This window comes from Leucoraja erinacea, chromosome 9, assembly GCF_028641065.1.
Source record: "Leucoraja erinacea ecotype New England chromosome 9, Leri_hhj_1, whole genome shotgun sequence".
Lineage (NCBI taxonomy): Eukaryota > Metazoa > Chordata > Chondrichthyes > Rajiformes > Rajidae > Leucoraja > Leucoraja erinaceus.
Genome location: NC_073385.1, coordinates 21113549 through 21124046, shown reverse-complemented (window position 1 = coordinate 21124046; position 10498 = coordinate 21113549). Strand labels below are relative to the sequence as shown.

The following is a 10498-nucleotide window of genomic DNA, read 5'->3' as shown; positions in this document are numbered from 1 at the left end:
ACTTGAAGTAATCCTTGCTCTAAGCAACCCAAAACAGATGGGATTTTTTTTAATATTTGGATTTTTTTTTTTACAGCATCTGATGCTTTGCTTTGGACCTGCTATAGTCTTATTTTAGCCAACTGATTGCAGAGACGTAGCTTAAGAATAGTGTCTCTGCTAAAATATCAAGTAGCACGTTACCAAGGTTTATTTAAGTTTTTTTAAATATACAGAGTAAGTATGCTTAAAAATTGGGTTTATGGTTTCTCGCAAGGAGCTGTAAATGCACGACACATTGGGTTGTGGAATGCTGTCCTGATTCCTTTACCGTGAAAATGTTGAACAGAGGAAATTGTCTCCTCACTGGAGGAATAATATATTTGAAAAGTGTGCCAATATTTCACTCCTGCATAAATGTTGGCTAAGAGTACAGAGACACATTAGTAGAAACCATTGCTTGCCCGTTCGTCTGTGGTTACACTGAGCATGTTGAAGCTATCAGATAAAAATAGGGAGGAAATAAATGACTTTAAATCCTTTTTCAACATTGGCATGCATTTTAAGAATCAATTAATTACTTTAAGTTTCTTCAGATACTCCTATGCTGTCCCTGCACTTGTGACTTCTCTTGCAGTTCAATAGACCATGAGGGGGTGACTTGGTTAGACCTCTCCCTCAGCATCTCCTTCCCATTGATCAAGTATCTGACCTGTATTATCTGTTCCAACAATTCACTTGAAGTTTTCATTTCTTTAATGAAGTGTTTTATATTTCACCATGCATTATTTTCTGTAGATCGCTATAAAAAGTTTTCTTTAGTGGAGTAATACAGTAGAACAGACAGTAGGCCACATCATTGAATTTTTTGAGCCAAACATTATTGGCTTAGGATAAATCAGATATGAAGATTTTGATGATGGAGTTTAATTGGGATATTATTGCAAATATAGTTCAAAATTATATTCTATTTGATCAAATTATATCAGCCCATTGAGTTTGGATTGTAGATTCTCTGAGTTAGACATGCTTCAGCAATATCTTGCTAGCCCTTTCTATTGATTGTGTGTGAGCTGCTAATGGTGCTGAGAGGCAGCAGGGCATCTGTGGCCAGGGTGAACAGTGTGATCCTCACCAGTGTGACTTAAGAATCGAGAAAGAAATAGAAGGGAGATAGAGAAGGTGCAGAGTGAATTAGTGTTGACTAATTGTAGAAGTTCAAAGAGGGAGGGTACAAAGTCTGGATTAACAGAAAAAAGGTGACAGCAAGTGACAGAAATGTATTTTGTGTAAGTTTTAGGTCAGTCTCCGTTTTATATTGATCTACATTGAATGCCATTTGGGTATAAATTGGCTGAGTTGATACTGCCCTCGTTGTGATGCCATTTGCCATGACTATCAATCCTGTAGATTTTTCATGCTTTGTTGTATGGGTAGCTAAAGGCATTCTTCTTTATATAAAAAATACGCAGTAGCTGGTGATTTTAAGATGTATTTCGATGGAGCATTGATGGTCTGTAAATACACCAGACTAATTAAAAAATGTTTCCAAGTACTGATTGATACAAATACATCTACTGATGCTCCTGAACACATCATCAGTGATGTAACCTGGGGTCATTGGGTGTTTCGGGTCTTTCAACATCAGACACCCTCACCCAGGCGACCCAGCCGTGGTTGATCAGACCACGACTTGTGTTCAGGTGGCATTCGCTCCTCCCCATGGACCTTCTCTCCTGATCCAGAGCCATCTCGAGGCCTTCTCCGCTGCCTCTGTGGTGTTCTTGACGGCCCCTCTCCTCGCCACTCCATTGATGCCCAGTGCACTCAAGGCTTTGTAGAGTGATTGCCCTGCAAAACCTCTGCAGCCAACCTCGATGGGCATACACCTTGCCTTCCAGCCCTGCTTGCGGCAGGCAGCTCTTCATACTTGGCCATCTTCCTCTCGTGGGCCTCCTCCAGACGGTCCTCCCATGGCACTGTCAGTTCCTACAAGACGATGTTTTTCGTCGCCTCTGAGACCAGGAGGATATCTGGCCTCGGGGTGGTCATGGCAATGTGCTGTGGGAACTTCAGCTGTTTCACCAGGTCTACGGAAAGCTGCCAGTCCTGCGCAGTCGCCAGGATTCCTGACGGATTCCTGGCTGCTGTGGTTCTTGGCAGCTGCACTCCCACCTTCATGAAGGTGATCATCTGGGTGATGGGCCGTTCTCGTCTGCAGCTGCTGATTCCCATGCTGATGGCTTCTGCAATGGGTTTAAGAACCTGGTTGTGACGCCATGTGTACCGGCCCTGCCCAAGAGCCTTTGGGCAGCAGCTCAGGATGTGCTCCAACGTCCCCTTGCCTGAGCATTGCAGGCAATCTGGAGATTCCACTTTGCCCCAGATGAAGAGGTTCGATGGGCTGGGCAGGACATCATACACTGCCTGGACCAGGAACTTGATGCCCTGTGGTTCAGCCTGCCAGAGCTCAGTCCATGTGACTTTTCGGTCCATGGCCTGCTCCCACCTTGTCCAGGCTCCCTGCTGCCTCAATCCAACTGCTCTGGTACACCTCTCCTCCTCCACCACAGCCCTCACTTCCTCCTGGACCATCCTGCGCCTCTCCTTCCCCTTGGCCTTGTCAAACTTGGGAGATGGGAAGATTCCCAGGCCAGCTCTTCCCCGAGTCACTGCTCCCACCAGGACTCTGTGGCGTATCCGGGACTCTGCTTGCAGCACGGCTTCGCCGGCTCTCCACTTCCTCCCAGTTTTCACCTCCACCCCTGCCTGAGCCACCATGAGGTCACTGGAGACCCTGTACAGCATCACCTCTCTGGCCCGAGTCACCTTAAACTCCTCCTCCAGGGACTTCAGGGGCAGCTGGAGCTTGGTATTATTTCCATAAAGGGCGATGCTGCTGAGGCTCCTGGGCAGTCCCAGCCACCTCCTGAGAAAGCTGCTGACTTTCCTCTCCAATCTCTCTACGATGGATATTGGGACTTCGTAGACAAGCAGTGGCCAGAGTATCCTTGGCAGGATGCCATGCTGGTAAATCCATGTAAATACACCAGACTAATTCAAAAATGCTTCCAAGAACTGGAATTATAAGCATTTTAAATGTCTGATGTGCTTGCATCAAGACTCATCGAAATACATCTGAATTACTCCAGCATTTTGTGTTTGTACAATCATTTACTTTCCAATTCGCATTACAGTGTAAATCTTTGACTGTACTTTTGTAAACATTAAAGGTGTTGGAATGAGCAATAATCCTTAACGTCTAATCGAAATAAAATGATGCAATTTAGAGTTAATTATCATTCAAAGTAGTCTCAGGAATTATTGACAATTGTGTAGACACAAGAAACTGCAGATGCTGGAATCTTGAGTAAAATACGAAGTGCTGGAGCTGGACTCTGGATCGGGCAACATATCTGGAGGAATGGATAGGTGACGTTTTGGGTCAGGGCAGCTTTTTTGTATGTGAAGATTACAGTGGGCAGCACAATAGCAGAGTCTTTGTTGTCTATGCCATGGCCAATGTAGGCAAGCATCCCATGGATTGGAAATTAAAAGCTACTCATGAATAGTATGGTTTGGAAATGAAAAGTTACTCATGAATCAAACATTGAAAGTTTTAAGTGAAGGGAGTTTTGATAATTTAGGCTCAAATGAACATGTGTAGATCGCATTAGATTGCATGTAATCCAATAGCCCCTATGTGAAGTAGGGTGATTCAATTTTTCCAGCTGCTGTTTCCAAGCTATAAGGAAGTGACATTCTAATGGGCTGCCCACTCTGCTTCCTTCCAACTGCTGAATTATTAAGACAGCTTTTCTACCCTCGCAATAACATTAACCCTTCCACAGACGTTAAATCTCCAGGTCTACTGTGATTCCACCTTATACATCCTTCAGAGTTTTGCTAGCTTGCGGTGACCCAGAGGGCCAACTTCAAACTGTTGATTCTTATTTCCATTTGATCACAGCACGGGAGGATCAAGCACAGGTTATTTGGTCCTTTAACAATCTTCTCTGACTTATTTTATCCTCCTCCTCTATGCCAGCAAATGCACTATTCCTCGTTTCCTTGTTTCCTCTCTGACTTTAATTCCTGCTTCCCATCACTGAGTGGGTATAATGGGTAGCAGTACTGACAAACCCATGAAAGTGGCTGGCTTGTGATAAAACATAATCATCAGCAAAGATCAAAATATTGGATTTCACAAAATGTTGCATTAAGTGGGAGTTACATTTTGGCTTGGCAGCATATTTGAGATCATCACAATAGCACAAATGTGGGACATGTCTCTTTAAAATATTCTCACTCAGCATGGATACAAGCTCTTCAACCCAACAAATCTGTGCTGACCATCAACCTTACCGTTACACTAATCCCACATTAACCCTATTTTTTAAATCTCCCCACATTCTCATCACCCTCCCGCATTCTGCCACTCATCTAAACAATAGAGAACCTGGATGAACAGGTGATCACAGGTGTGAGCAACTTCCACACAGACAGTACCCAATGTCAACTCTGGCCCCAGGTCTCTGGCCCCGTGAAGCAGTGGCACTGCTAGCTATGCCACTGTGCCTCCCTTTTGCATGGATTATGACTGGCCGTGTGGTTTGCTCCTTGTGTAATGTTAGTGAACAGTGAAAGCAATAACTTTTTTGATCCAATTTCTGTCAGTAAAGCGGAACCACATGCTGCACAGAAATATGGTATCATTGTAGTATTTGCAGGGATTCCATCCATTGTCAAGTAGTGTCTGTTCAGCCCGTTAGTGCTTTACATTGTCGGTGAATCTCATAGATATGCTGCTGGTCTAGAAACTGGAATCTTATTTAACAAATCCAATGGTGACTGCTCTTCAGTCTTTCAGTTCTTAGACAGTTATATGAGCCTATCTTCTTTTCTGATGGGGTTTTCACCTTCGACCTTTGGAGTGTATTTATTTATTTGCCTCTGCACTCCACAATTTGAGATTGTAATAGAAAAAAACACATGCGGACATTGTGCAAGTCACAAGTGCACATTGTCAGATTTTAATAAAGGCCATTTTTATACATTTTGGTTTCACCATGTAGAAATTACATCAGTGTTTATACCCCCCCCCCCCCCCCCCACCCCCCCCCCCCCCCCCCCCCCCCCCCCCCCCCCCCCCCCCCCCCCCCCCCCCCCCCCCCCCCCCCCCCGGTGATGCTCTGCCAAGCCTGTATTACAGCCCTCTTTAGCTTATGCTTGTTTTGGGGCTAGTCCTCTTCAGTTTTCTCTTCAGCATGTAAAAGGCATGCTCAATTGGGTTCAGATCGGGTGATTGACTTGGCCACTCAATAATTGACCATTTGTTAGCTTTGAAAAACTCCGTTGTTGCTTTAGCAATATGTTTGGCATTGGTGTCTTGCTGTAAGAATAAACTGCTGGCCAATGAGTTTTGAGGCATTTGTTTGAACTTGAGCAGATAGAATGTGTCCATACACCTCAAAATTCATTATGCTACTACCATCAGCAGTTGTACCATCAATGAAGATAAGATAAGTGAGCCAGTACTTTCAGGAGCCGTGTTTCACAGATGAGGTGGTATGCTTTGGACCTTGGACAGTTCCTTCTCTCCTCCATACTTTGCTCTTGCCATCACTCTGATATGTTAATGTCCTTTTTCCAGAACTGTGGTTGCTCTTTCAAGTACTTCTTGGGAAGCTGCAACCTGGCCATCCTATTTTTGTGGTTAACCAGTGGTTTGCATATTGCAGTGTAGCCTCTGTATTTCTGTTCATGAAGTCTTCTGCGGACAGTGGTCATTGACAAATTCATGAAGAGTGTTTCTGATCTGTCGGACAGGTGTTTGGGGATTTTTCTTTATTATAGAAAAAAATCTTCTATCATCAGCTGTGGAGGTCTTCCTTGGACTGCCAGTCCCTTTGCGATTAGTAAGCTCACCAGTGCTCTCTTTCTTCTTAATGATGTTCCAAACAGTTGATTTTGGTAAGCCTAAGATTTGGCTGATGTCTCCAACAGTTTTATTCTTGTTTCAGTCTCTTAATGGCTTCTTTGACTTTCATTGGCACAACTTTGGTCCTCATGTTGATAAACAGCAATAAAAGTTTCCAAAGGTGATGGAAAGTCTGGAGGAAAAACTCGTTGCTGAGAGCTCTCTTATACCTGCATTAAACACACCTGAGCAATTACAAACACCTGGGAAGCCATGTGTCCCAAATATTATGGTGCCCTGAAATGGGGGAGGTCCATGTATAAACACAGCTGTATTTTCTACATGGTGAAACCAAAACGTATAAAAATGCCCTTTAATAAAATCTGACAATGTGCACTTTAACCACATGCGATTTTTTTCTATTACAATCTCAAATAATGGAGTACAGAGGCAGATATATAAATGATTGGTCTTTGTCCCAAACATTATGGAGGGCACTGTGAATTTATGGAATAGATTTATGGTATAAGCATTTATGGTATAGATGTTCTACAGAAATGCATATATAACTGACTGCTCTTTTGAAAAGCATACAAACTACTTCTGATATTCTGCGGTAGACAAAAATGCTGGATAAACTCAGAGGGTGAAGCAGCATCTATGGAGCGAAGGAAATAGGCGACGTTTTGGGTCGAGATGCTGCTCTCTTTTTAAAAACTCAGTCTTTTAAAAGGCATTAACATTACCCAGGCTTACTGCATGGTTTGTTAGCTGCTGCAGTATAGAACTGGGGCTTTGCTAATATGAAGGTGTTTTGGGAGTGATCTCTTTTGCTGGGATTCCTTTGCTAGGATCTCTCCGTTACTCATATCATTTAAAAAAATATAATTAACTCCTTAATTTAGCTTTAACAGTGAGTTGAAGGCATTTTCTTATGATGTCAATTCCCTCTTCATGTATTACCAATTATGTATTAATCTGTTAAACAAAAATCAAATGAACATGAATTTAATATTGATTATATCTTGATTTTTGATAAAATATAGTCAAACAATACTAATCTCTCATTAATTTTAACTGACAATATATTGTGTAATTCATGTTAACTTAATATAGTGCTTTACACATTTGAGTTATTTTCCCATTTCTCTCCATTAGTGGACTGTCTGGAATCACTGAACACTATAAGTAATAAAGCGCACTACTGTGGATGCTAGATGTCTCAAAGATAAACTGATTTATATTGGAGCTCAGCAGGTCAGACAATATCTGTGGAAGGAAAGTACTTGTGAAAGGTCTTTGACATGAAGCTCGTAACCTGTTTTCTCTCTCCACATATGTTGCCAAACTGCTGAGTATTTCCAGTGTTTCCTGTATTCAAAACACTAAAAGTATGAACTGCAGATTTGAAATTAATTTCTGAAAAATGCACTTTGGGTGAAATTCATATTCATGTGGTTCAGCCTCACATCAGTATTCCTTGCAAGAATTGGACAGTGTTTTGATTTCCTTGCAGACCTTAAACTATGAAAGCATCTGACTGGCATTTCTTCATAAATATTACTGATAAATTCTAGTTGGTTTAATGGTATTCGTTCTTCACCTAGATGATCAAATTGCTGATCCTCACAAAGTTCAGTGCTTGTTTTGTTGCACACGTAATATATGCAGTAGTTGTGCTTGCAGAGATTGATCTGGTAAGAGAGTGCACTTGGTTTTAAAATGTTCACGACACCACAAGTTAAAAATGCTTATTTTAGGAATTAAATTAGTTAGAAATCAGGGTAAACAAAAGACAAGCAGGCTTCAAAATATATCGGGTAACCTTTTTTTTCCACCTTGTACTTGGATGAATTATAGTTAAAATGCATTGTTAATATAATATCACATGTTTGTGTGCTGTTATTAAATGTTGAGGCAAAATTGTATTGTTAATGAACCTTCACATATCTTTCAAGCTATTAAATGGGAATGTACCACTGACCTGACATCTAACCAAATGGCTCAACAATTGTACTGTATATTGCTAAGATCGAAATCACGTGGACTTTAATGACCACAATCTGTTTTCAGTCACAACAATGAAGAGGATGCGCTTGAAGTTAAAATAAAATCATGTAAATGTTTTTTTAATCAATTTCATAAACAAGCATCCTTGAAATCTTGAATGGTGTAAACAATGGGTAATAACTGAAGTTTAATTGGGTGAAATTCTGTGAATTGAGTTTCTGGAATGATCGATAACTTTGCTTACAGTATCCAGTTACATCATGTTAGTGCCTTAATATTGTTTCCATATATTGGGTAAATGCAGGTATTAAAATTTCAAAAGCAGCAATATTTTGAAACCAATAGAAATGCAAATTCTACAGAGTTTAATAGTATCGCAATAGAGAATACAACTTAATTAATCCCATATTTCAGTTTAATTTCTATGCAACAGATTCAAGTATTGCTGTATTAATGGCAATTGCTGTATATGTTTAATCTTTTGTTTAATTCAGTTTATTGTGCATTTTTTGATGAAGTAAAATTTTATTGGATATATCCGTCTTGCAATCTTTTTTGCTCAGCTTGCATATCATCCTTTGGCAAAAATGCAGAGTTCTTGATAAGAATTTCCCCCCCATTACAGCAAGCACATTATGGATAGTAAATTATTGATTTCAAAACCCATTACAAACATGTTTTCATTCCTGACATGAAAGGCTTTCAGAAGTAACTTTCAGCAGCTTTTTAATTCCCCGTAGTTTGCATTCAGCCAACACAAATAGCAGCAAGGTGATGACCTAGGACTTAACATTCAAATATTGCATTTACTTACATGTATGGCTAATTCGAAGTGCAATACAGAGACTACCAGGTAGGTGTTTTAAGACCTCGCAGTAATCTTAATTACAAATCTACCTTTGCCAATGTAATCTGAGTCTTGCATTTTTGTTTATTGTGCAATAATATTGTTACTATGTTATTATTGTGTGGGATTTTGGTTAGTCATTCGCGCCTTGCATTACTTTTGGTTCCCACTAGCAATCATTGTGTTGGGACTTACTTTGTGTGGTGCAGGAGTCCCCTGGAGGACAGGTGGAGACTGCATGTTGAGTTACCTGCTGCTGTGATTGCTGGTGATTAAAGTAAAGAAACCAACTATAGCCTGATTATTACCCACAGCCTAAAGTGGCTGGAGTAAAGTCAAACCCCAAAACATAGGGTTTCACCAAGATAAATCTAGTCCACGAAATCGTAAGCTTTATTACATCTTTTTATTATAACGATTCTCCGTTCACAGCCAGAAGTATCTCTAAATGTTTACAAGTATGCGAAAGAGCATTAAAAATAATAGCCTAAGTTGGCTGTGCAGTGCTTAGAATTGACTCTGCCATTGACTGAACATTCATATCATGTTCCAATCCTATCCCTAAATCCATTAATTCCATTAATTTTAAAAAAAATCTCTCTTGATATATTGCATGTAGCCTCATCATCTCCAAGTTAATGATTCGGTTTATATATTGCTGAGACACAAACAGTGATACTTGGAGCACATCATTGATTACACTCTGAATATCATGAAAACCATCCATTTATTTCCCTTCCCAGTTTTGTCCATCAAGCAAAGCTAATGTGCAGCAACTTACTGAATGCCTTTAAAAATAAATCAGTGAACATACTTGGCAACTGCAGTCCTCTAGGGGTAAAAAAAACCTCACAAGATTCACAACGTTCTGCATGAAGAGATTTCTTCTCATCTTCGTTCTAAATGGCTAACTTTCATCCTGAAACTATGATTCCAAGACTCTTCGAACGAAATAGGTTTTCAGCATCTGATCTGACATGTTTAAAACAAAATGTCAGCGCACACATTTCTGTTCTGTTCCAGCTGTCGAATATAACTGCTTGTGGCTGCAAAGTGCCTACACTCTGAACTAAGTAAGGAAACTGGGAGGCAGTTTTACTGCTAAGGAGCACGCTGGTGCCATCTGGTAAGGCATTCCGTGATCCGGAGCCTATTCAAACAGAAGGTGCGTCATGAGGTGTTGGGCCAAAGCATCACCTTCTGAAAAGGCCAGGACACCTTCCTCACTAAAACCAGCCTATACAGCAGAAGTTAGCCCTGTTTTGTGATTTCTGTTTGAGTAGCATACAGCATGGAAACAAGCCCCTTCGGACCAACCTGCCCACACCGACCAACATGTCCCATCTACACTAGTCCCACCTGCATGTTTTTGACTAATATCCCTTTAGGCCTATCCTATCCATGTACCTGTCTAAATGTTTCTTAAATGTTGCGATAATAGCTGCCTCAACTATCTCCTTCCTGTAGGCAAGTAAACAATTTTAAGTAAACTTGAAAATTTCACAAAACCTTCAGAAACTTGTCTGTTACGTTGTCAAGTAAACCTAATTTGATACTTCATGAACTGTACATACTGCTACTCTAAAAACTAGTATTTAATATTATGTTTAATAAATTGGCATTTTCATTCTGAATCGGTGTTGATCTTCCATTTAAAAATATAAACATAAAATAATGAAAATGCTCATCAAGTATTTTGATTGGAGAAAGGCTAACTTTGATGAGATGCGAGATGATTTAAA

At 40.5% G+C, this 10498-nt stretch overlaps 1 pseudogene; it reads right to left on the bottom strand.

The window, feature by feature from the left end:
* Positions 1-1715: 1715 nt before the first annotated feature.
* LOC129699950 (uncharacterized) lies at positions 1716-9648 on the bottom strand (annotated as a pseudogene).
* Positions 9649-10498: the final 850 nt, after the last annotated feature.